General features: G+C 43.7%; 1 pseudogene; it reads right to left on the minus strand.

Moving 5' to 3' along the window:
- Window positions 1-23,091: 23,091 nt before the first annotated feature.
- The window catches only part of LOC121828231 (glyceraldehyde-3-phosphate dehydrogenase pseudogene), a 176,489-nt pseudogene continuing 173,287 nt past the window's right edge, over window positions 23,092-26,293 (minus strand).

Raw genomic sequence — 26,293 nt, forward strand, 5'->3', positions numbered from 1 at the left:
TAGGGAAAAGCAATCAGAGAGACTCCAGTTCTTGGTAAAGTAATTCAGTTGTTGACAGTAGAGGTAGAAACTATGTTTTAGAGGTTTACCAACCACCACCAATGATTTAAAAATATCAGGCTCTGGAGGTGAAGTTCAATGGGCGAACACCATCTTAGCATGTATGAGGATCTAGGTTCACCCCTAGAATTCCCCCCTTCAGCTCCTAAGACAATCGTTGGCTATCTAAGCATGACAGCCTGTTTTGTGGACATGGAGATAGTCGTGGAAGCCTCAGAAAAGGAGAGTACCCTGCAGACTCTTATGGTTACTTTTTTATGCAACTGTCTAAAAGTTTCAAAAATTTAAAAGTAGTGTGAACTTTTACCAATCGAAGCTGCAGCGTCTGGCCCATGTTTCTGTAGACAGTTTAAAGATACTATAAAGCTGGCAACGTTATAGTCTCAAGCCCTTTGCAATGGGAACCAGTCAAACATAGATGCTTAATATGACGTCTTATTAAACCATATAACATCAAGTTCAAATGCTTCCACAAAAATCTTGAGTTTCTATTTAGGCTAAGCTAAAAAAGTAAAAGATGGCATATGTTCTTGAGTATTAAGAACATTATTTTATTCATTTATTCCACAAAAACTGATGAACTACTTATTTTGTCAGTTTTATTAGGGACTGAAGGACAGGACTGAAAGGCACACTAATGTTTCTGTCCAGAGCAACGAGTTTCAACCTGTGGGTGGTGACCTCTTAGGCGGTCAAACCACCCTTTTACAGGAGTCACCTAAGACCATCAAAAAACACAGATATTTACATTACGATTATAACAGTAGCAAAACTACAGTTTTGAAGTGCAGCAATAAAATAATTGTATGGTTGGGGGTCACCACAACATTAGAAACTGTATTAAAGGGTTGCAGCATTAGGAAGGTTGAGAACCACTGCTCTAGAGGAAACTTACCTCAAATATGGCATTCAGACAAAAAGAAAACTACAGTGTTTTGGAGGTTCACAGAGAGGGAGACCCAGAGTGGCCCTAGGGGAGTTTTCCTCAGAGAGGATGGCACCTTGTAAACGGAAACTGTCAGAAGAGTTTCCTGTCTCCTTCCCACTGTTGATCTGATCTGATCTGGGGTTTTGATCACATTCCAGTGCTCCAAGCTGTGTTTCATAGTCATTTGGGTCCTTGGGTGGTTAAAGTTGCCCATGGTGAGACTGTGTGGTCCCACAAAGCTCATCTTGGCCTTTTAGCACAGCAGATCCCAGCAAACATGAGGTGAGGTTTGGGAATATGACTCAGGAGAAAAAGGCAGTGTGGGAGTCTCGGCGACCTTGCTCCTTGAACTGGGCCGTCTTTGGAAAACTGCTCCCCACCAGAATCATGTAGCCAGCTGAATGAGGACTCCAGAAATAGGTATGACTCGCTCTCCAGACTCACCATGTTCCTAGAATTTCAAACTCATTTTTTATGGACTGTTGCCCAGGTGAGGAAAGACTTGGCCCAACCCAGAGTGGTTATGAGCAATGCCTCCCAGGGAGTCGTTCCCAAATTTGGAGTCCTTATATCCTGAACATTTCTGACAGTCCTGACTGAGACACTCTGCCTGTCTGCCTTGGAGCCTGGCAAAGATTTTGGATGCAATCTAGAACTGCTGAGTTAAGCTTCGTATTGGTAGGTACCAAGGTTTTAATTATTGAGTTAACTTTCGACTTTACTGAATGTACAAGCTGGCATACACTGGGGAATGTTTCTGCTTTCAGTCTCACAGCATCTGCATTTTTCAGATGTTTGACCTTGATCTTTGACCTTGCCTCTAGAATTCAGACAGCGCTGGGAACTCTCGCAGCTGAGTGATGGGAGCACACACTAGACAGCACTTCCTTCTTCTCTTCTCTCCTTGGTCTTTATTTTAAAACCAGGGTTACCCTATTTTAGCCGTACTCAGCTTCCTTCAGTTACTAATTTTACTTTAGCATGCAGTCTTGGTATGACTTTATTTTTTTTAATTGACGCCATTAAATGTAAAAATATTACAGCTATGCCATCCCCTCGCTAAGGCAAGCTGGCATTTCCTGCCACTGCTCTCCAGATGGCTGGGAACTGTCTCTAGGTTTGTGTCTTACAAACTTTTAGGGTTGCTGTTCATGATAAGAAAAGCAGTGTTCATTTCTCTCCAGCAGATCTTACACACACTTGTGCATGTGACTGAAACCAAGTCTCAGGACACCCTATCATCCTTTCGCTCTGTAGAGGTCATGGTCTACCTCTCCTCCATTCTTTAGGCTGCTCCTGCATGACCCAGGAGCTAAGGCTGGCTTTATGTTTTTCAACGGACAAAAAGCAACTCAAAAGAACATTTCTATGGAGTCATATTTCTAACATGGCATACGCTGCCATAATTCTTTGTGTTTATTGTCTCGTTAAATCGTTACAGCAATTCATCTTTGCCGTGATCAAAATCACAACCATAGTAGCAATGATGGGCAACATTTTCTTAGTGACTTCTCACTATGCTGGCATGCTGCTGAATGCTTTACATAGCACATCTATTTAATACTCTCCATTTTATAGGCAGAGAATTTGCCCCACTTTACAGATAAGGAAAAGGAAACTAAACAAGGCTGTGTAACTAGAAGAGGGCCGTGCACCTCGGAAGTGGCAGTTGGGATTTGGGCCAAGGTTCTCCACTTCCAGACTGATGGTTTTGGGTATTGTTCCTGGTCCATGACCTAATGCACAGTGTGGGGTCAATGCATACTTGAAGACTGAGTAAGAACTGTGCAAGAATGAGTTAAGGACACTCAGAATGTGATAGTCTCCCATGGATCTTGATCAGCCATAAGAACACAAAGGAAGCACTCTGGGCTTTGAATGCAAGGAAACATTTCATTTAAGAGAGTATACACGAGTGCTTCAAATAGGTTTCCACACTTGAGTCCCATAATGGCTCTGCAAGGGGTGATGGAGAGACCGGGGTTTAGAGAAGTTAAGCACCCTGCCCAACATGACACAATCAGTACTCAAATCTGTGTGACCGAAAAGAAAACCATGTTTTTAACCACAGTGTTTAGCTACTTCTATTATTTTTATATTTCTGAGGCCAGATCTCACACTGTAGCTCAAGTGGATGTGAAACTCACTATGTAGCTCAGGAGAGCTTCAAACTTTGTTAATGCCCCTGCTCGAGTCACACACACAGCTTCTCCTATACTCACTGTGAGAGCTTCTAGCCTGTGGGTTTTGTGGGCAAAGCGAGACACAGCTGAACCTTCATTAACAATGCCAGGGTATGCCAGTGATGTATTTCTCTATCAAAAAAATCCAAGGTAGAAGAGTTAGCAGAGGTGCAGAGGAGGCACCTTCTAATGTATTTTATATGAGTCTATGTTACTAAGATATTGTTCTATTATCTTTTCTACTTTTCTCTAAACTTAGCCCCTTTCCCCTAAAAGTTAGATCTTGTTTTTAAAAACACCATGAAACATGTGAAGTGGTTTTTAGCTTCTTTAGTCATTAGGTAAGTGTAAATGAAAGGCATAAGGAACCTCTCTATACCCACTAGGTATGTAGGTCTGCTATACTTAGTAAAATGGAAAATAACAAGTGCTGAGAATGGGAAAATGTCAGAAGTTTCATGCAACGCATGGGGAAATATAAAACAACACAGTGGCTGTGAACAGTTTGGCAGTTCCTCCATAAGCTACATTATACACAAGCCAACAGTTCCAAGGTATGCACACCCAAAGGACAAAAACTGTGCATAAATGCCCATAGCAGTATTAGTCACAATAATCAAAAAGTGGAAACCACTCAAATGCCCTTCAGTAGATAAATGCATCAACAAAATGAGCTATATCCACACAGTGGAATGTTCTTTGGCTATAAAAAGGAACTAATTACTAACATGGCCAAACAAGGAGGGGCCTTGCATGAAGGAAAGCAGAAAGCCCACACAGAGCATCTTAGTCACTTTGTCACTGTGACAGAATAACAGACAAGAAGCAACGAGGGGGCGGGGGCGCAGATTTATTTGGGTGTACAGGACCCACAATCCATCATACTCAGGAAAGCATGGTGGCAGGAGGCTGCTGCTCACATTGTACTCATTGTCAGGGAACAGAGCACAAGCGCACCCAGTCTATAAAACCCCAAGGCTGGCTATGGTCTCTTCCTCCAGCAAGACCCCAACTCATAAGGGATCTACAATCCCCCAAGTAGTACCACCAGCTGGGGACTAAGTGCTCAAGCATGTGAGCCTATGGAGGACATTGTCATTCAAACCACCGCACAGTATGATTCCATTTAGATGAAATAGCCGGAATGCACACAATCTAGGAAACAGATCAGTGGCTGCCCGTATCTATAGGAAGGAAAGTAAGAAGAGTCTTAAGAGTTCTGTGGGGGAGCCCACAGAGGCTCCCTAGTAAGACCTTTTGCAAGGTCAGAAAGTCTGAGCTTGCTTTACCCAGCAGGGCTGCATAATAGGACGATTTGGCCAAAGGCATGGTTACCAGGTGTTTTGAAGGGCTACACTTGTTGGTACTTTTATACCTTGACCTTGAAAGGGGGAGGTCTTTTGCCCCTCCCCTTGCTGACATATAAAAAGCCCATCATGAATAAACTCTGGGCAACTGAGTATTGACCCAGGGCCCTCCCAAAGCTATCCTGTGTCTCTATCTTTTTTTCATCTACATCTATATTTCTTCCTATTATTTCTCAATTCCTCACTCCTCCCTCCAAGAACCCTTTGACAGGTCAGAGCTGGACCCTGACAGTTCTGGAATTTCTCTAGGCAGGTGGTGAACTAAGATGAACATAGGATGTTACACACGCTTGACAATAGTCAACTCAGTGTTTCAAAAGAACTACTATAGAGGATTTTTGAATGCTACCAAAATGAAGTTATGCCTGATAACCACTCAAAGGGCCAAGTATAAGTAACCCAAAGTGCTCAGCTATGGATGAATCACCCAACCTTCCGCCGTTCTAAGGCACAGAGAATATAGAGAAACAATGGCTGAAGTAATGATATGAGACCTGACAGATGAGAAAAGAAGCTGTGAAAGCTGACATGGTTGATGCACATGTCAACTCACAGTGGCTATGATTATCTGCACATGAGCAAGCTAGTCAAAATCCATGCACAAACTGGAGAGGAGCCCCCAACACCCTTCCTTTGGCAGAGAAGCTGTTAGCTGTTCTTGGTTTTCTTGGGAAAGGGTCACTTTCCTTTTGGGTTATAGCAATTGGTATATTGTCCATGTCCCAGAGGATGGCCCCACGTCCATGCACACATGGGCAATATTAGCTGGACTCAGGGGCTTAGTAGTAATGATAACAAAAAGAATGGATGACATAAAGTTGGGAGGCAGACACGGGGGGACACTGGAGGGAATTGGAGAGAGATATAGTCAATTGATCAAAATATATGCATGAAAATTTCAAAGGATAAAACAACACTAAATAAGGTTATGTTCGAGATGACAAGTATGCCAATTACTCTTATCTAATCATTATATTTTATACATACTAATGGCTACTTTGTTGCCAAATACATATATATGATTACTGTACATGAATTAATGAAAATATATCTTCAAATTTTTCTGGGACTAAAGATACAGCTCAGTGATAGGGCACTTTCCTAGAATATAAAAGACCCCAAATTTAGTCCCAGGACAATAATAATAATAATAAATAATTAACTTTTATGTGAATTTTACCTGAATTTTAAAAAACTCTCTAAGCTGAACATAGTAGTGCAAGCCTTTAAACAGCATGAGTTGGCTGTTTGAAACCTAGAGGTTATGCAGGGACACTTGGCTCAGTCTGGGAGGAAGGGACTGGACCTGCCTGGACTGAGTCTACCAGGTTGATCGCAGTCCTCGGGGGAGGACTTGTCCTGGAGGAGGTGGAAATGGAGGGTGGGCTGGGGGTAAGGGGAGGGGGTGGGAGCGGGGAGAATAGGGGAACCCATGGCTGATATGTAGAACTGAATGGTATTGTAAAATAAAAAATATATATATATTAAAAAAAAAGATCATAATAATCTAAAACAACACAGAGTGTGCTGGTGTATATCATATAACTTACAAATGAAAAAAATTACACATTACAAGAAACAGTGTTCGGTCAGCACATTGTCTCAGGTATAGCCAACTCATGGGAAATTGGCCACATGCTCCTCCTCAGTGTAGCTGTGGCCTCGCCCAAAAGTTTGAACTTTTATAAAACATAAAATTTGTTGTAATTCAGTTGTACAGTTCACAAGCATGAATTTTATAGAAGACAATTTCAAAAGAGCTAGAACCTCACACTGCCACACAATGCCTGGTGTGTCCTTAGACAAGTTTGCAACCTGTCTGAGCCCCAACCATCTCCAAACACAAAACGCGTATGATTGCTGTTAGTTATCGAAGAATACGTCTCAAGTAGGTTGGCACTTAGCCGAAGAATGATGATGATAGCCAGCGTGTCCCTCATTCTTTCTTTTTCTTTGTGTGCGAACTGAGTGTTACTAATCGTCTTCCTGATCATTAAAAGCCAAGTGATCCAGGTTTGGAGAGAGAATCATATTTCAAATGGCTTTTTATCTCTGCATGAGGCTTCCTACATCCCAGGAGAAATATTCTATGAACAGGTCTTTGAAGTAGTTTCCAAAGGAGTAGAGCAATTTATAATAACCATTATGTAGGATTATATGGAAATTTAGGCTAAATTGCTATAGCTAGAATTTTGAGGCCAGTCCCAACCTGGTGTTAAGCAAGAACAGCCATGGGATTTTTGCACTGATAGGAAAAAAAAAATTTTTTTTTAAAGAATAAAAGGTAGCCTTTCATCTCCCCCTCCTCTTGAGAGTAAATAAGCTGTCACTGTGAATATTAAGACTGCTATTTTTTTTTTGTATCTCATATGGCACCCCCCCATCCCTCACCCCCACCTCAGATAATGATGGACCAAAGCCTGACACAGCCCCAGAAGAAACTACAGCTGCCGAGAATGGTTGTAACCAAAAGGCTGAAATGTTTAGAGGCAGAGGCAGTCCCTCTCCCAGGCACAGGCCTCTGAGCCATTCCGTACGGTTCCCCTCCCCCACTCAACTTCGCCACCATAAGAGAATGACCCTTCCCGAGCCCTGTCCTCCAGCCTCTGCTTTTTTCCCCCTCTCCACTTCTCCGGGGAGTTGAGGAACGCAGGAAAATAGCTGCAGGGTTTGGCTTCCAGTTGGTCAACCCTGATGCTAATTTTTCTATGGGACGTTTTTAATCTCCATTCTTGGCAAGAAACTGCGCAACCACAAAAGCTGCCAGCTGCATGAAAATATGCTGAAGAGCGGGGGTGGGCCTGGGGGAGGGGCGTGGAAGAGCAGGGTGTCTAGCAGGGTGTCTGGGAGTGACGGGCTTTTCAGACTTCTCATCCCTGAGCTAGACAGTCTCATCTAGCTACCAACACAGAAAATTTGACTCACATTTTATCTATTGCATGAATATAATCAAAAGGACCGGAAAACAAACAAACAAACAAACAAACCAACAACCCCCAAAAACCTGAGTGTTTTGTTTTGTTTTGTTTAATTGTTTGCTTCTCCTTTCTTTTCTTCTGGGCAGGGTCTCATTATGATAACCAGGCTGGTCTTGAACTCACAATCCTATCTCAGTCTCCCAAGTGTTGGGGGAGTATACTTCCATACTAGGCATGAAATTCTTTTCTCTTTCCTTATACTTCATGTGATGCCTCTAATTAAGCCAAGCACCCTGTGTTTGCTTAGTAGCTTCCAACTTCTTTATGCCTTCTAAAATATATACCAAGTGCCCACTGTGGGCCAGATCATTTGCTACACAGTATATATGGATTTGTGCTTTCATCCATTAAATATGGTTTGCACACCTAACACATTGTGGTAGCTTGAATGTAATTGGCCTCCCTAAGCTCATAGGGAGTGGCACTATTAGGAGGTGTGGCTTTGTTGGAGTGGATATGGCCTTGTTGGAGGAAGTGTGTCACTGTGGGGGCGGGCTTTGAGGTTTTCTATGCTCAGGATATCATCCCATGTCTCAGTCGACTTCCTGTTGCCTGCAAGATGCAGGACTCTCAGCTCCTCCAGCACCATGTCTGCCTGCATGTCACCATCCTCTCCATCATGATGATACTGGACTGAACCTCTGAAACTATAAGTGAGCCACCCCAATTAAGTGTTTTCTTTATAAGAGTTGGCGTGGTCATGGTATCTTTTCACAGCAATGAAAACCCTAAGACACACATGAAAGGCAATATTTGACTATAAGGAAACCGTCACCAACCAGATGGGCAAAGGTCTACTTTCCCCCCCCCCTTTTCTTTTATTTTTGCTTTATTTTTGTGTTTTGTTTTGATCTCGAAAATTACTGTTATCAACCAGCAGGCATCAAGCTTACAGCAATCCTCCTGTCTCTACCCAAAACCCCCATTGGAAAAGCTTACATTTTTCATGGGACAATACACAAAGAAAAAAATTGAAGGGGTCATGGGAGAACTGCGGTGCTGGGGTGGAGGTGGCTATTGTCTCTTAGATGGCAAGCGAAGATGGAGCGGTGAAGTTCTGATATGAGCAGAGACCTGAAGAAAGCAAGAGAGCTGATCAAAGTCTAACAAGTGGGAGGAAGGCCAAGGCATAGACCCTGGGGTGTGGCGTGAAGTCCAGAGGCGGAAACCGTGTGAAAAGCTTTGCCCCTCAAGGAGCATAGAGTCTGGAAGGGGAAAGACTAACCAGTGATCTCCCTAGTAGCTGACTAGTCTAAAGTGCTGTACCAAGGGGAAAGCTCAGGCAGGTTGGAAAGATCCTGTAAAGACTCCTGACTGAGGGCTGGAGGCATGGCTCGGTTGTCTAGCAACCATAACATCTTGGCTTTGTACAGCCTAATCTGGACACAGTGAGACAGGAATTCAGAGTCATCCTCTGCTACTCAAAGTTCAAAGCTAAACAACAATAAAAACAGCCTATCAAATCTAGGGAAAGAAGTGGCTTAGGCCGTAGAAACTGAAATCAAAGATGCGGAAGTTAGTGAGATAAAGAGAAAGATGGCTCAGATTCAAGAGGAGTAAAGGAGGCCGTGCTGGCTCTAGGAGATAAACGACCACAGAGGCTGGCCAGGAGAACACAAGAGGTAAGAGCCTGCCTGAGACAACTCACTAAAGGGTCTTGGCATTTACTTAACTGATTGAATAAATATGGGGACAGGCTCTGCTCCCTGGGGGACCAAACAGAGCTACAATCCTGCTTTATTTAATTCTGTGTCCTCAGAACCTCCTCAGAGAAGTATTGTACAACAAAAGCATTCCAGCAGTCTGATATCACCGAAAGCCTTAATAATGAAGACAACAGGTTTCCGTCGGAGTTGGGGGTTTAGAAAAGGTCAGCTGACTTGGCAAATTTTGACTGTTCAATATTGCGATTTCTGTTTGAAACCTGGAGATGAAAGCTGACCATAGGGCCAGTGAGATAGCGCACTGGGTAAGAGCACTTATCACAGACGCCTGGTGACCTGAGTTCAATGCCAGGAAGTCACGGAATTTAGTTTGCTTCTCTGTGGAAGTGGTAAACACCAGAGTCAAAGACCACCTGTGGAAGAAAGGGTTTATTTTAGCTTAAAGGTTATAGTGAGTCCATCATTGAGGGGAGTCAGGCCAGGAACTCAAGGCAGGAACCGGAAGGCAGGAAATAAAGCAGAGGGACTGTGGAGGAATGCTTAACTGGCTTGCTCTCCATGGCTTTCTTAGCTTGCTTTTTTTTTTTTTATTGATTTTTTTATTTTATGAACATTAGTGTTTTGCCTGCATGTATGTCTGTGTAAGGGTGCCGGGTCCCGTGGAACTGGAGTTATAGACAGTTGTGAGCTACATTGTGGGTGCTGGGAATTGAACCTGGTCCTCTGGAAGAGCAGCCAGTGCTCTTAACTGCTGGGCCATCTCTCCAGCCCGCCAGCTTGCTTTCTTATGCAACCCTGGACCACCTGCCCAGGGGCAGTCCCTGTCATAGTAGTTTTGTCTTCCCACATCAATTATGAACCAGGAAAAAAGGCTCCACAGAAAAGCCTGTGAGGCAATCTGATAGAGGAAATTTCTCAATTGAGATTCCCTCTTCCTAGGTATCCCAGTCTGTGCCAAGTCAACAAAAAACTAACCAGCACCTCAATTAAGGTGGATGGAGAGAACTGACCCTGTGAAATTGTCCTCTGACCTTTATACATGTTCTGTGACCATTGCTCATCTCCCCACACTGATGAAGGTTTTTGGTTTGTTTTAATTTAAACTGTGACAATGGAAAACTTCCTCAACGAGCAGAATTCCCAAGGCCCTTTCATTGCTTCATGGCATTGAGGTGAGGATGAGGAACATCTGGACTAGGCATCAGTGTTCTGGGTTGGGGGCCTCTGCTTACCTGATACAAAGTAATGTGGTTGGCTACAGATAAGACTACAGCACTTTTTCACTTTGAGATTGTGTAGTGTTTCTTTTTTCTTTTTCTTTTCTTTCTTTCTATTTTTTTTTTCTTTTTTTCCCCCCGAGACAGGGTTTCTCTGTGTAGCTTTGCACCTTTCCTGGAACTCACTTGGTAGCCCAAGTTGGCCTCGAACTCACAGAGATCTGCCTGGCTCTGCCTCCCAAATGCTGGGATTAAAGGCGTGCACTGCCCGCTGCCCCCTCTTCCCCCCACCGGCTCTGTTTTTTTTTTTTTTTTTTTCCAAGACAGGTTTTCTCTGTGTAGCCCTGGTTGTCCTGGGACTCGCTCTGTAGACCAGGCTGGCCTTGAACTCGGAGATCTGCCTGCCTCTGCCACCTGAGTGCTGGGGATTAAAGGTGTGAGCCACTACTGCTCTGCAAATGTAGTGTTTCTGACCAGGACACCTCCCTTCCCTGGGTAGAAAAGAGGTGATAGGACTTTCGGAGCATGTACAGAGATGGAGCCAAATCTCTTATTTTTATTTTATTTAAAAAAGTGTTGGGGGGCTGGAGAGATGACTCAGCGGTTAAGAGCACTGACTGCTCTTCCAGAGGTCCTGAATTCAATTTCCAGCAACCACATGGTGGCTCACAACCATCTGTAATGAGATCTGGCACCCTTTTCTGTATACATAATAAACAAATAAATCTTTTTAAAAAATGTATTGATTTTGTGTGTACGAGCAGACACGAGTTGGTGTACCAGGGGAGGCCAGAGGACTTCTTTCGGGAGGCAGTTTATTCTTTCCACTGTGTGGATCCCTGGGGGATGAACTTAGTCCCTCATGCTTCCCAGCAGGTTCCCTTACCCACTAAGCCATATCAATGACCTAAACTTTGTATGTTTGTAACTTTGAAGACAAATATTTTGGAGACAATTCCTAATATTTGCTCTTTTAAAAAATATGTGGTGTTGCTATATGATCAAGGCTGCTCTCAAACTTCTGGACCAAAAGATGTCTTGAAAGTAGCTGGAACTACAGATGCACACAACTCTATCTGGCTCTGGATTTCCCTCTCACAGTTGATGTGACAGGTTTGATGTTTTCCACATAGGCCTCCCTTTTTCCTACTTCCCAGCAGACCTCATGTTCCACCAGAGGGAAAGAGAATTCTCCCAGGACAGGAGCAGATGTTCACTGTACACCTCACAGCCATACTGAGTTCAGCTGGTTGATCCAGCGCTGTGCATGTGACCTCCAGGGTTCTGGTTGGTCCAGCGCTGTGCATATAACCTCTGGGGTCTGATTGGTTGCATGTGGAATGTTGTGATAGAATGGCACACTTCTCTTTGATTCAAGTCAATGTGGTAGGTGGTGATGCAGATACAGGTTCTGGAAAGGGGTGGCAATTCATGCCACTCACAGAGTCACCCTGGGGTCAGGGTCAGGGCTAATGCAGAGGAAGCCAGAGCTTCAAGGATGGAAGGAAGACTCTGTAGGTCCAGGAGCCAACTCGCACCTGGAGTCAGCCCTGCTTCTGGGCTCTTCCGAGTAAGTCCCTACATTCACTTCATTTATCATTTAAATTGAGACTTTGGGAATTGGAGGTCAAGTTTTCCTAGGAGGTAAGAAATTCAGAGACAATGTTGTACCCTCTAAAATAAAGCAGTGTGATCGGTAATCAAAGTAAGGATGGAATTGCTCCGAAATCTGCCTTAAGTGTTTTCAGTGATGTCTCCCAAGAGTTAATGCCGTAAATATATTAGTTAAATTTGAGTAAGTAAAAATGCATGCTTTATTTTTTGAAATTGCCAACAGCTGGAAGAGCTCAGCAGTGGAGCATGTGCTTACCATCCACAAGGCCCTAGGTTCCGCATGCGCGCGCACACACACACACACACATACACACACACGTGTGTGCAGAGGGAGGGGTTTTGGGAACGGGAGAGAGACAACAGTCGTTAGTAGTAAGTGCTGGTCTTGGTTACTTTCCCCTCCTCAAAGGCAAACTGTCGGCTCCCACTACAGTTTCTAGTGGGTTCTTCGTAAAATATTCTGGGCATGGACCTCCCTTTTAGTTGACATGGAGGTGCTCTAGATAGCCTCTTGCTTTTCTGGTTGGGAAAAATAACTTATAGGTTATTTTGTATCTGAAAAAAATGTAAGTTACATTTATTATTTATTATGTGTGTGACTTAGAGTCGTAGCAGGTGTGTGGAAGTCAGAGGACAACTTTCCAGACTCTCTCTCCTTCCACCCTGTGGGACCCAGGGTTTGAACCTGGGTCGTTAGGTTTGGCAGCAAGTGCCTTTAGACGCTGAGCCATCTCACTGGCCAAATATCAGGAAATATTACAGCTGTTTCTTAGCATAGTGCGGCTAGCAGCCCCCTACTTTTCCTTATGTTTCGATAGACTCCACCTGTGTGAAAAACTTGTTTTTTTCTAATAAAGGTAGCTGGCCCCACAGAATGGCCACATTTCCTGAACCTCCATCTTCCCCTTTACATCGATTAGCTAATAACATCAGACTGTGGAGCTGAGCTCCCACCAGCGGGATGAGGCACAGTCACCACTGACTTCAGGGATACATCACAGAGGCCCTTTTGGCTGAGTGTGCTCATTAGCTGACTTTGGGTGTTGGCCCGCCAGTTTTACAAGAAGAAATTCCCTTGCTAAATTACTTCTGCCTTGTCCATGTGTTCCTTTGTGTAACACTGAGGTTGTTCTTTCCCAAACTCTTTGGGGGCTTTCCAGGACTTAAAGTCCACCTCTGAGAGTATTCAAATACCCTCCCTTGGGGGAGGCACACTCTGCCTCCACTGCTGTGGCCCCCAAGTGAACAGCGCTCCTGCAGATTGACAATGATTCCTGGACAGAAAGTTTCTCCACAACATGGAGAGGGCCCAAGAAAACACTGTGGTAACTAGGTAGCTTTCGTGCTCAAAACCAAAGTAGGAAATGTAAAGAATGGCAAAGTAGTTCTTGGTTGGTTGAGTTTTGATGGAGTCTGACTAAGAGACAGCAGATGAGACTTGTCATTGACGTAAAGTGAATGTGGAGTCCTGATCATGGCTCCATAAAGGTGTCCTTGGAACTTTTGTTTTCCAAGAAGCACCTAACATAGGACATGGTAGGACATGGCCTTGTTGCGGAATATTACTTTAACTATGTAAAGATGTGTTTCATTTGTTTGTTGTGGAATATAACCTTAACGATGTAAAAGGTGTGTTACATTTCTTTATGCTGCATATGCTTAACAATGTAAAGATGTGTTGCTTTGCCTGCCTAAGGCACCTGATTGGTCTAACAAAAAGCTGAATGGCCAATAGCTAGGCAGAGGAGGGAATAGGCAGGACTGGTGGGCAGAGAATAAGTAGACGGGGAATCTAGGCTCAAGGGAGAAGAGAATGAGAAAGAGAGGGAAAAGGAGAAGCCAGAGGTCAGCCTGTCAGGCAACCACCAGACAGACAGACATGGAGTAGGACATACAGAATGAAAGAAAAGTAGAAAGCCCTGAGGCAAAACATAGATGAAGAGAAACAGGTTAATTTAAGTTAAAAAAGCTAGCCAGAAACCAGCCTAAACTAAGGCTGAGCATTCATTACTAATAAGTTTCCATGTCACGACTTGGGGGCTGGCAGTCTGAGAAAGCCTGTTACATGGCCTCATGAGGTAATGGAGCTGTTCATCTCAAAGCATTCAAAATCAGAGGGCAACAGAAGCCTCCATTAGGGAAGCCTGAGATTCTGATTGGCTATGGGAGTGTAAGAAATCCGTATTATGTGGGCTTGAGACTCTGATGGCTAACTCTGACAAAGCCAGGATGGGCAACAGACCAACTCCTCTGACCAAAGGCCAAAGACCAAAGGCCGAAGACCAAAGGCCTCCCCACCCCATTTTATATTCATAGGTCTGTCTTATTTTCGTCCACACCAGGCTCAGGTAGGACGAAATAACACCAAGGTCACGTTCTCCTTCCCAGTTTCCGTGTATCATCCCCAAACAACAGCAGCACCCATGGTGTTGGGCACACTTCCCCATTCTACAGTCTACTCTCACGGGTTCCCCTTCTCAGCAAGAGTTTGGTCTTCCCCAGGAACTAAGGGGAGATCAGCATGGGATCCAAAGAAACTGCTTGGTGTTCCCAAGAAACAGTGTGGTGAGGCTATGGACTCCTTTCTTTTTGGGCGAGACCATGAATTTTCTCCCCGTTTCTTTCCTTTGCTTTTTTTGGGGGAGATGGTGAGGGGGGTGAGGGAGGGCTTGCCAGTGTCCTTTCCCCCTCCCAACTGGACATTGTGTATTCCTTCCTGCCCTGCTTGTTTCCTATTGTAGAGGTGCATAAAACGATTACTAATAACCACACAACAGGTGATCTTGAAATCTGTTTTACCAAAGAAATTAGTCCACTACTGTAGTAGAATATTTTAAGGTGTGTTACTTTTGTTTATGTTGCATTTGTTTAACTCTGTGAAGCTGTGTTACTGTGCCTGTGTAAAACACCTGATGGTCTAATAAAGAACTGGCCAATAACAAGGCAGGAGAAAGGATAGGCGGGGCTGGCAGGCAGAGAGAATACATAGAAGGAGAAAACTGGGAGGAGAGAGAGGTATGATCTAGGAGCCAGAGATGAAGGAAGACTCCAGGGGCCAGCCACCCAGCTACACAGTGAGCCACAGAGTAAGAGTAAGAGTTACAGAAGTAAGAGAATGGGAAAAGCCCAGAGGCAAAAGGTAGACAGGGTAATTAAAGATAAGGAAAGTTGGCTAGAAACTAAGCCAAGCTAAGGCTAGGCATTCATAAGTAATAATAAGCCCTCGTGTATAATTTATTTGAGAGCTGGGTGTTGGTTCCCCGCAAAAACAACAAAAGCCTCCAACAACACATTACTTTAAAATTTAGCCTCAGGCAAGTTCTTAGGATGTGGGCAGAAAGCATCCAAATTCTTTGTCAAAAATCTCGAGAATGGTCTCTAACCCAGTTGTTAATATTCTTCTTCTCTGAAACCTTCCATAGTACACATTGCTCTCAGCACTACTAACTTTCAGCCTTCTACTAGGATGGCCCATAGAGCCCCACTCACAGCATCCAATTGCTAGAAAAGTCTCTAGTTCCAAGGTCTTCCACATTCATCCAAAATCCAGTATGATCAGGAGGCTCACAGCAATACCCTACTGTTGTCAACTTTTGTATTAGTTGCTTTGCTGTGATAAAACGCCATGACCAAGGCAACTTATAGAAGGAAGAGTTTATTTTGGACTTATGGTCCAGAGAATCAAAGTCCATGATGGTAGAGCAGAGGTAGCAAGTGGCAGGTGGTGGTGGGAGCCACAGCTGAAAGCTCACATCTTTCTGTTTGAACCACAAACAGCAAAGAGAGTAAACTAAAAATGGTCTGAGTCTTTTGAAACCTTAAGGCCCATCCCCAGTAACACTCTTCCTCCAGCAAGGCCACACCACCTAAGACTCCCTAACCATCAACTTGGGACTAAGTATTCAAACTACCAAGACTATGGAGGATACCTTGTTTGAACGACCATACATGTGAATTTGCAGCAACCCAGGGAAAACTTGGCAAAGTCCATATGCCATTCAAGACCTAAGGGATGATTGCCAGGTGCTAGACAAGCTACTGCCAGTAGGCAGCCACTATAGCTGGAGGCAAAGGGAAATCAGCCTCCTTGGGCAGGAGGCTGGAGATGCAGGCTCCGCTGGGTCCTAATAAGTGCCCTCTGTGCAGCGTCTCCAACCCTGTTTTTCTCCAACTGGCACATGGTATTTCCATTCAAGATTCCTTTGCTCTATATTTTAGGTTTGCTTCTGTTTCTGCTCCCCTGAGCCTTGGGTATCCTTTGCTTTTGTTTTTATTTACCAGTTACAGTTGCAGAGACAGGGCATGGAAACAAAGGAACTATGAGGATGCCATCCCTTTCTAAGGTCCTTTTAACTCCACTGTTGTGATTTTAATGGGGCTTCCTTAGATGGGTTTGTTAGATGTTGTAAACATCGTTTTTGATAATATTTTGCTCTGTGTTGCTGCTTTTCTCTGTCTGCTACTTGAACTCATTCAAAACCAAAAGCTTGGCCATGATAGATCATCACAGCTGAGACTGTTAACTATTGATAAAGACTATGAGGGCTGGATTCCCTCCACCCCAAGAAAGGGGGAAAAGTGAAAAGTTTAAGTAGGCTACAAAGATCTAAGCAAGTCACATAAAGGTATGTAAAGATGACACTCTGTATATGATGTTAAAACTGATAAGGTTAAAGTTCAATACCTCAGTGTCAAACTGCCGCTTAAATATATGTCTATTTTAAAATGTATAGGCTTTTTGTTGTTGTTGTTGTTGTTACAGTTTTATTTAACTATGTAACTTTTGCACAGTAGTTAGAAGAACCAGACCTGTGTAACCGATATTCGGAGTTCTCAATAACCATATTTGGAGGCCTAAGATCAGAGCGATTAAAAAGAGACAAGATTTTGCCTCTTGTCCTTTAAGGTCAACTAGGTCCCAGGGGACTGTGAGCTGCTCTTGAAATGCCTGATAACTGTAGGGAATCACCTGTTCTTTTCCTCAGAGATGCCATGGAAGCCCACGTGCTGAACTCTAACTGGTGTCAAGTCTGCAGAAGAGAGGACCAACACAGAGAAAACTTCCTCTGTGCTTCCAAAGAATCAAGCAAGGCCACTGGCCTTTCCTCACAGAGACGAAACAACTGGGAAAAGGAAATCTAGAGGAGCCAGAAGTTCTTTCCAAGCCATATGATGATCCTGAGGACCAGAGCCTCAACTACAGTAAAAAGTGATTCATTTTGACCAACTAACCACCCAACAGGGACGTATAACCAAAGACTAAAATGATTCGTATGTTTCCTCAATAGTTCCAGTAAGCACACTCTCTAGACGTTAGTCTAAAATCCATGTGGGATGTCATTTAGACAACCATTTCATTATGGATTTTCTTTGTAATGTTAAAAATGCTGCCCAGATATAAGAATTCTGACCTTGGCTCTCTGCAGAGCAGATTTACAGTCAGGAGACCTGCCCATTATTATTTTAACCAAAAAAATTAAATGATGGCTGCATTTCTTTATTCTCCTCTCTAGAACCCATCTGGGAGGGATCTCAGGCTGATTCTAGCCATTCCAACAGCTATCAAGGGGTCTGAGAGCAGATCCCGGTTTCAGCATTCTGGAGAGCAGGCTTAGAGGCCAATGAAAATGAGGAGGAGTCCAATAGACAGATGCTCTTGTGAGCCCATCAAGAAATTCTAATGGAGTTTGATTTCGAGATTTAAAAAATATCCTTTAGTCTGGCTTCTCCTGGTTCTCTGCCTAGGACTTGTAATGCTAATCACGTATGCCTTTACCTCCCCCTCACATCTCATTTGGGACACCATTCAAGGGCTTCCTTTCCTCTCTGCATTTAGCTGTTATACAAAATGGAGATTCCTCTTTGAGAGTTCGAGGCCAGCATGGCCTACAAATTGAGTCCCAGGACAGCCAGGGCTGTTATACAGAGAAACCCTGTCTTGGAGAAGAAAAAAAAAGTTCCAGTGCACTTTTGGGTCTTTCAGCTAGGCTTCCTGAAGCAGAACACTGACTGTCACGACCAACAACCCCATCTAGATGGAAGAAGCCAGATTCATTATTGCCCCAACTCTATTAGGGCAGATAGGTGTTACCTCTTCAGAAAGAGGGGAGATGATTTTTAAAAAATGTATGATAAGGGGGGAAAATTGTGAGAAATGGTTTTGTTTTTGTTTCTATCAAAGGCAATTAGCTCTTCAAGGGCCCATATTTCCTGACCTGTCCCTTTCTTCTTTGTGCCATTAGCCAATTGTGTCTGATGGTGACATAGAGCTCTCACCAGTGGGATGATGTAGTCACCAGGGTTAAAAGGCAGAGGACATTTTGTCTGAGAGCCTTTGCTAGCCTGGTCTGGGTTCTGTGGTACCCTTTTTGCCAAAAGAAATCACCATGTCAAATTGCTTTGTGTGTGTGTGTTCTTTTGTGGGGCACTGAGATTATTTTCCCAATAATATGGGAAAGGATGAGCTGCTAAGTTTATTTAATCAGTGAAAGACAGCAGCAACAGCAATAGCAGCAGGACCAGGAGCGGCGGCGGCAAACACCTGCAAATGATTGCAGGTTTTCTTGTTTTTTCTTTTGTTTTGTTTTTCAGTTCTTCAACCAATTTAGCCAATCTCCTGCAGAGAGCTCTTTAGGCTGGAACCTTGAGCTACCTCATGCAAAACTGCCCCAAATGTGTTTGTATCTGCTGCTTTGTTTGACAGCTGTGTGACATGCTCTGAACAACAGCATATGTAAATAAAGACAGTTGAACCAAAACTTGGCATTTGAGGCACTTGGAGGATTCAAACCCTTTTTGTTGTAATTGGTTTGGTTTTGGCATGTAACTCTCTTTGCTCCTCCATGTATATGGATTCCTTTTCCTTTTTTACTGAACTATCTATTAGTTTATTCAGCATGTATGTGGAAGTTTCTGTCCTGCAAGCCGCTGCCAAGTAACCACACAGAGGCTTAATATTAATAATAAATGCCAATAGTTCAGGCTTGTTACTAGCTAATTCTTACATTTTCAATGAACATATATATATGTTTTTCGAGACAGGGTTTCTCTGTGTAGCTTTGTGCCTTTCCTGGAGCTCGCTCTGTAGACCAGGCTGGCCTCAAACTCACAAAGATCCACCTGCCTCTGCCTCCCAAGTGATGGGATTAAAGGCATGCGCTGCTGCTGCCACCACCGCCGCCATCACCGCCGCCGCCGCCGCCGCCGCCGCCGCCGCCGCCGCCGCCGCCGCCGCCACCACCACCGCCACCACCACCACTCGGCTGAACCCGTATTTTTATCTGTGCTTTGCCACATGGCTTGGTACCTTTTTGTCCATCTTGCTTCTCTCTGCGTTGGCTCACTACACCCCTGATTTCTACCCTTCTTCTTCCCAGCATTCTCTATTTGGCTCTCCCCCCAACCTTAGCCTGTCCAGCCATTGGCCAGTCAGCTTCTTTATTAAACCAATCACATTGACATATATTCATTCACACAGTGTAAAGGAATATTTCATATACTTATTGTGAGGGAATATAGGGTACTTATCCTTCCATCCAGGGCCTCATGTTACGCGTTCTCCTGAGAGCCGGCAATGGGGCTGATAAGTGTAGTCTTCAGTGGTTATTAAGAACTAACATTAAACAGATACTGGTTACCATGTTTCTATTGTTACCTCTATAGATACTTAGTTTGGGACCTGTATCAGAAGGGGCCATTACCCAGTTAGACAACTGAATATTTATAAGGGAAACAGGCAGTAGGAGCCCCCCAAAATAGAACACTATTACTGAGCCCTTATTTCATATAGACAGAATTCAGTAAATAACTACATGTTACCTACCACAGGAGTGGTAATGAGTCCTGTAGTTTGTTCCTTAATTCATTAATTATAACATTGCTTATTTTGTACTTTAAAAAATACTTAATTTCCTCATTTTATTTTTCTTTAATTGCCAAATATGGAAGAACTAGTGTTGGGTTATCATTTGTAGTAGGGTGTGTGTGTGTGTGTGTGTGTGTGTGTGTGGTGTAGGTATGTGTAGGTATGTCTGGGTGTGTATGTATGTGTGTGTGTGTGGTATGGTGTGTGGGTATGTGTGGGTATGTGTGTGTATATGTGTGTATGTGTGTGGGGATGTGTGTGTATATGTGTGTGTGTGTGTGTGTGTGTGTGTGTGTATGTGTGTGTGTATGTATGGGTGTGTGTGTGCGCACAGGTATCTGTGAAGGCCAGAGGTTGACATATGTCTTCCTCTATCACTCTCCACATAATTTTTTTGAGAACGGGTATATCACTGAACCACAGCTAAGGGCTGGGACTTTAGCTTAGTGGTAGAGCACCTGCCTCAAATACATGAGGTCTTAGGTCCAGTTCCTAGTACTGAGGGGAAATGGAGCTAACCAGTTAAGTAGACTGACTGACTGGTCAGCAAACTCAGAGGCTCTGCCTGTCCCCCTCTGACACTGTGGCTGGGGTTACAGATGTGTGCCATTGCACCTGGCTTTTACATGAGTGCCAGGGATCTGCATTCAGGTGTTCCCGTTCCATGACAAGCACTTTACCCAGTGAGCAATTCCCCAAGGCCCTGCAGTGTTTTTATAGTTGTAACATTTCATTCCGTCACATAATCCCCACAATATTAAAGCCTAAGATGTTAGAGGCATTGCTAGGGAAATGAGTTTGGACTCATCTGTGGCCCAGATGCGCTGTTCCTGACAAAGTGGTACGTTATTAAAATACTTTACCTATAAGGAAATCCGTGATCACAATCGTTACAACCAAACCTAGAAAGAGCTATTAAAAAGTTAACTTACATCAGGCCACACCCTTAGAGTCTGGGGCTTCACATGTCTTTCTTTAAAGAAAAATTTAAAAATATTTTATTTCCCATTTTCATTCACATATACATGTGCCTATCAGTGTGAGGTGTGAGTGTATGCAAATATGTGTATGGGTGCTCAAGGAAGACATTGAATCCCTTGGAGCTAGTTATAGGCAGCTGTGATCTGGGAATTGAACTCAGGCCCTTTGGAAGAGCTGCAAGGTCTCTTAATCACTGAGTTATCTCACCAGCCCCATATCTCTTCTCTTTACTTTCTGTTCATGCTCTTTATCAAGCATATATATGTATATATATGAAATACACATATGGAAGAAATAGATGTGGAAATATATATATCTTGTTTTTCTCCTCCACTGGACTCTAAACTTCATTGGTGAGATCAGTCTGTTTGTCTATCAGTTTTCTCTACGTGTTGAACACTGGATAGATGCCCAATAAATTGAATTTATATTTGGCCACAAACTAGTCAAATAAACCAAGGCAAGAGTAGTTTGTTGTTTCAGACTCTGTTCCTGTCACCAGGACAAATCACCTGATGAAAGCAGCTTATGGCAGGAAGGATTTGTCTTGGATGGCAGTTTGAAGTTGGGGAAGGCGTGACGGCAGAGGTCTCACTATATAGCCCAGTCCATCCCAGAACCCGTCATCTTCCTGCCTTAGCTTCCCAGATGATGGGATTACAGGTGTGGACCACCATGCTCAGGCTATGGTTTTCTTATGTTTAATTTTATTGACAGGTCCCGTATTTGTAGCTGAGGGCCAGGAAATGTGTTTCTTCATTTGGTCAAAGGAGGCACCCACCTTCATCAGCTTCTGAGAAAATATCCTAAGATGATTGCACTCCATGCACTGTCAAGACATTGTGACAGAGCCCATCATAAAAAAATGACTTGTAGACCTGAATGGACCCTTTCATCAAAAGACCTTGAGACATCGTACAAATGATAATTCTCTCTTTCATCATCCCCTCTGAGGTAAGAATATTTTTCTTCATTCATAACTTAGTCTATATAAAATCATTTCTCCCAGACTCCCCAGTCATAGCTGGTGTCAGTCACCTCCTGAGCTATGTATCAGTTGGCAAATAAATCACGTTGTAAAACAAGAAAAACTTAAATAAGGGGAGAGTTATGTTGGGGCTGTTGAGAGACTAAGTCATTAGGGACTTTTGGATTTCAAATAAAAATTCTCTAATGATGAGTGGAAATATATTTGAGAAGTTTCAAGAGAAAAAAATGTGTTCAGTTATATGTCATATTTTAATTCCATTTTTAATATTTGGATGAACCAAGAGATAAATGGGCTTCAGAATGCATTCTGAAGTTGTAGGTGACCTGGAGCCAAAATAAAGAATATCTGACCAGCTATACATTCTCAGAGGAATGATAATAAAAATCTTAATCTGGGAGAATGTTTCATTTTATTGCTCAAATCCATGGAAGTTCACCAGGGCTGATCAAACTTTTAATATCTGGTCACAACAGGACATCACTCTTGATGATCCCCAGCTGCACAGTACGTGCTTGAAATTTTCATTCCCACCTTTGTGCTGCCAGGGAGGGATCCTGCATTTTTTTGGTCTTACACAGTTTTTAAACATTGGTTCACAAATCATTTCAAGTGTCAAGAAAAATCATCAGCACAAAAACTCCCACGTACCCATGAATTGAATTCACCAATTAGTGCCATTTTGCCTATCCATTCTTCATGTATAAAAATTTATTCCTGTTGGTGACTGAGTTGTATTCACTATGGAGCATTACCTATCAGCCCTTTGTGTTCTCTGAGAACATGGGTATCCTTGTATGTAACCACACTGCACTTACCTACTGAAGGTAAGTAAGTATCGATCAATACTTTTATTGAATCTACTGTCCACATGCCAGTTTTGTCAACTGATTCAATAAGGGCTTTTATTAATTTTTTTTTTAGTACAGGATTCAGATCAAAATCAGATATTGCATTGTGACTGTCTTCTTCAATTTTGATCAATGCCTTTCTTTATATTTTATAATAATGACATCTGGAAGAACACTGGCTCATTCCTTTGAGAGGGCAAGAGCAATGAACTTTATTGATGATACTCAAGACAGTGGGGTTCCCCGAGCCCCTCCCCCTTCTTCTAGGTATCTGGGATGGAAGCTGTGAGGTCCAGATGCTCAGCACCAGGAGCTGAGTTGGGATAGGGCCTCCTCAGCAGTCAAGAGCCTCTCTCATCCTCTCTGTTCTTGCTAGGCCGAGAGGTCCAGAGCTTCTTATTTCTTAGAGGCCGTGTGGCCCATGAGGTCTACCACCCTGTTGCTGTAGTCATGTTCATTGCCAGACCAGGAAATGAGCTTTACAAAGTTGTCATTGAGAGCAATGTCAGCCCCAACACCAAAGGTGGAAGAGTGGGTATTGCTGCGAAAGTTGCAGGAGACAACCTGGCCCCCATATTTCCAGGACACCCTTGAGGGGGCCCCTTATGCCTGCTTTACCGTCTTCTTGATGCCATTGTACTGGACAGCTTTTTCTAGGCAGCATGTCAAATCCATGAGGGACACACTTAGGGTAGGGCATGGAAGGCCATCCAGTGAGCTTCCCATTCAGCTCTGGGATGACCTTGTCCACAGCCTCGGAAGAGCCCATGGATGTAGAGATGATGTTTTGGGTATCCTCATGGCCATCGTACCACAGCTTCCCAGAGGGGTCATTCACAGTCTTCTGTGATCATGAATCTCTCCACAGTGCCAAAGTTGTCATGGATAACCTTGGCCAGAGAGGCTAAGCAGTTAGTGGTGCAAGAGGCATTACCGGCAGGCAATCTGGAGTGAGCTGTCATACTTCTCACAGTTCACACTCGTCACAAGCATGGTGGTATCAGCAGAAGGGGCAGAGATAACGAACCTTTTGGCTTCACCTTTCGAGTGGGCCCTGGCCTTCTCCATGGTGGAGGTGACATCAGGAGACTCCAAAACACACTCAGCACCAGCATCACCCCATTTGATGTTGGCTGGATCTCACTCCTGGAGGATGGAGATGGCCTTCCCATTGATAACAAGGTTCCCATGCTCAGCCATAACTGTGCTGTGGGACTTATACTGGACTCATGTAGACTACGTAGTTGAGGTCAATGAAGGGGTCATTGACAGCAACAATATCCATATTGCCAGAGTTGAAGGCAGCCCTGGGATCAGGATCCCAAAATGGCCTGATTTTTTTTTCACTCCAACTTCCCCATTAAAGCAGTGCCTGGCATACAGGCCTAGTGCCTAGTGAAAGTCCTCAGTGCAGCCTTCCTGTCACCAAGCACAGTGTGCCAGGTGGAAGAGGACCACATGCCAGTCTAAATGGCAGCCTCCCCTTTCTTTCTCTTCTGTCTTTTAATCACATTCACTGTAATTATAAGACGGGAAGTAATTACGCAGTTGTTGAAAGCCTGCCTTTTCCAGAAAAGTAGGATTTCCCAGCAGACATCAGGGAGACTCCTGCAAAGAGCATTTGGTTTATCCGCCCCGCAAACCTTAACACTCACCAAGTGTTCTGCCTTTTTTCTTTAGGTCGGTGCTTTCCATTTTCTTCCTTTTGCTGTTCCTTCCTTTTCTCCACACTGTGGGCTACAATGGCTTGCTTAGGTTCTGCTGAGCTGAAATTGTGGAGTTCTTGATAAGTTCTCCATCATCTAAGCATTCTACACCCATTTTGAGAAAGTAGACATTTTAAAGGGTGTGCTGTCAGTCTACTTAAGGAAATCATCGGTGCCTTGCTTTGGCACCTTTTGCTTATAAAAAGCAATGAGTTAATGGCGGGAAAGTGTTTACTGCGGTTATCATTTAGAGAACAGAGACTGTTTTTGTTTACTTTGCTTTCATCCCTCCTCAGACATCTTCCACCCACAGACAATGTCATGGATGCTTAGAGAGAAGTCGCTAGCCCAAGGTCAGGTGGGATTTGAACACAGGTCTCTAAGTTCTACTCTCGCTGGATCACTCTCTGCCAGGCTCATTTGATGTATATTGGTGCCTATTGCCCCGCACCCTGGCAGGCAGACTAAACATGTGCTTTGGAAACAGCAAAGCAACACCCACCCACCCCCCCCCACACACATACACAGGTGGGGCTGGGGACTTGGTAAAGTGCTTGCCATGCAAGAATGAGGACCTGAGTTTGGATTTTCTGCACTTATGCAAAGAAATGCCAGGCACAGCAGTGTATTCCTGTAATCCCAGCACTGACAAGGCAGGACAAGGAGGATCCTTGAGACTTATTGGTCAGCAAGTCTAGCTGAATTGTTGCGCTCCACATACAGTGGGAAATGGAGTCCCAAAGATAAAGTGGGCAGTGACTGAGGAAGACATGCATCATGGACCTCTGGCCTCCACACATGGACATATGTACATGTTCATGGACACAAGCAGGAATGTGTCTACACAGACACACACACACACACACACACACACAAATAATGAAATGTACGCTATACCAAGAAAATGAACGATGGGATGCTCATCTTCTTTTCATTTCTTTTAAGGTTGTTTTTATTTTGAAATACAAGGGAGATGTGGAAAGGGGCCATTACTGTCTCTTTAGGCCTCCGAACCCTCTTAAAATTCTAACTCCAGTTCTGGGCCCTTTAAAAATAATAAAATGGTGTTTCATTTTAAAATATCATTTTCATTACTTTAGAGAGGGCTTCCCTCACATGGAGCTAATGAGCTTTCCCGGCAAAACATGGCTGGAGAGAATGTGCTTTCCAGTGACTGCTCTCCAGGTACTTTGAGTGATAAGAGGAGCTCCCGAGAGAAAAGAAGGGACATGGTAGTGCACAAAATCTCTGTTTCAGGATGCTACATGGATTTTCCCGAGTGACATTGTTTTCGGACTTTTCATTCTTTATGCTAAGTCAGCTAAGGATTACATTTCCACTTTATATTCTGAGGAAGTGTTCTTCTCTATGCTTAATAGGCAACTGTACTTATTACTGAAGTTTATTTCCATGTTTCTCCTCAACCACCACCATCTCCTCCTCCTCCTCCTCCTCCTCTTCCTCCTCCTCCTCCTCCTCCTCCTCCTCCTCCTCCTCCTCCTCCTCCAGGTTTTCTCATGTGGTAGATCAGGACGGCCTTGAATTCACAGAAATCTGCCTGCCTTTACCCTCCAAGTGCTGGGATTAAAGGCATGTGCCACTACCACTCAATGCCAGGGCATCTTGTATGCTAGGCAGGCAAGTAATTTTACACTCTCAGTTACACCCCCAGCCTCATATGTTTCTTTTATATCTGTGATTCACTGTTCCTAAATATAATTGACTTTATTTAAATTATATATATGTATATGTACTCAGTGTTGTTTGCCTCAAAAAAATCACGAGATCAGAAGTCCCCTTTTCTATTTTACTTATATAAACAGGTGAACAATTGTTGTCTAGTAAACAGGTGTATGTTTATAATAAATGGGGTGAGATTGTCCTGCCTGATG

Source organism: Peromyscus maniculatus, chromosome 3 (assembly GCF_049852395.1).
Source record: "Peromyscus maniculatus bairdii isolate BWxNUB_F1_BW_parent chromosome 3, HU_Pman_BW_mat_3.1, whole genome shotgun sequence".
Taxonomy (NCBI): Eukaryota; Metazoa; Chordata; class Mammalia; order Rodentia; family Cricetidae; genus Peromyscus; species Peromyscus maniculatus.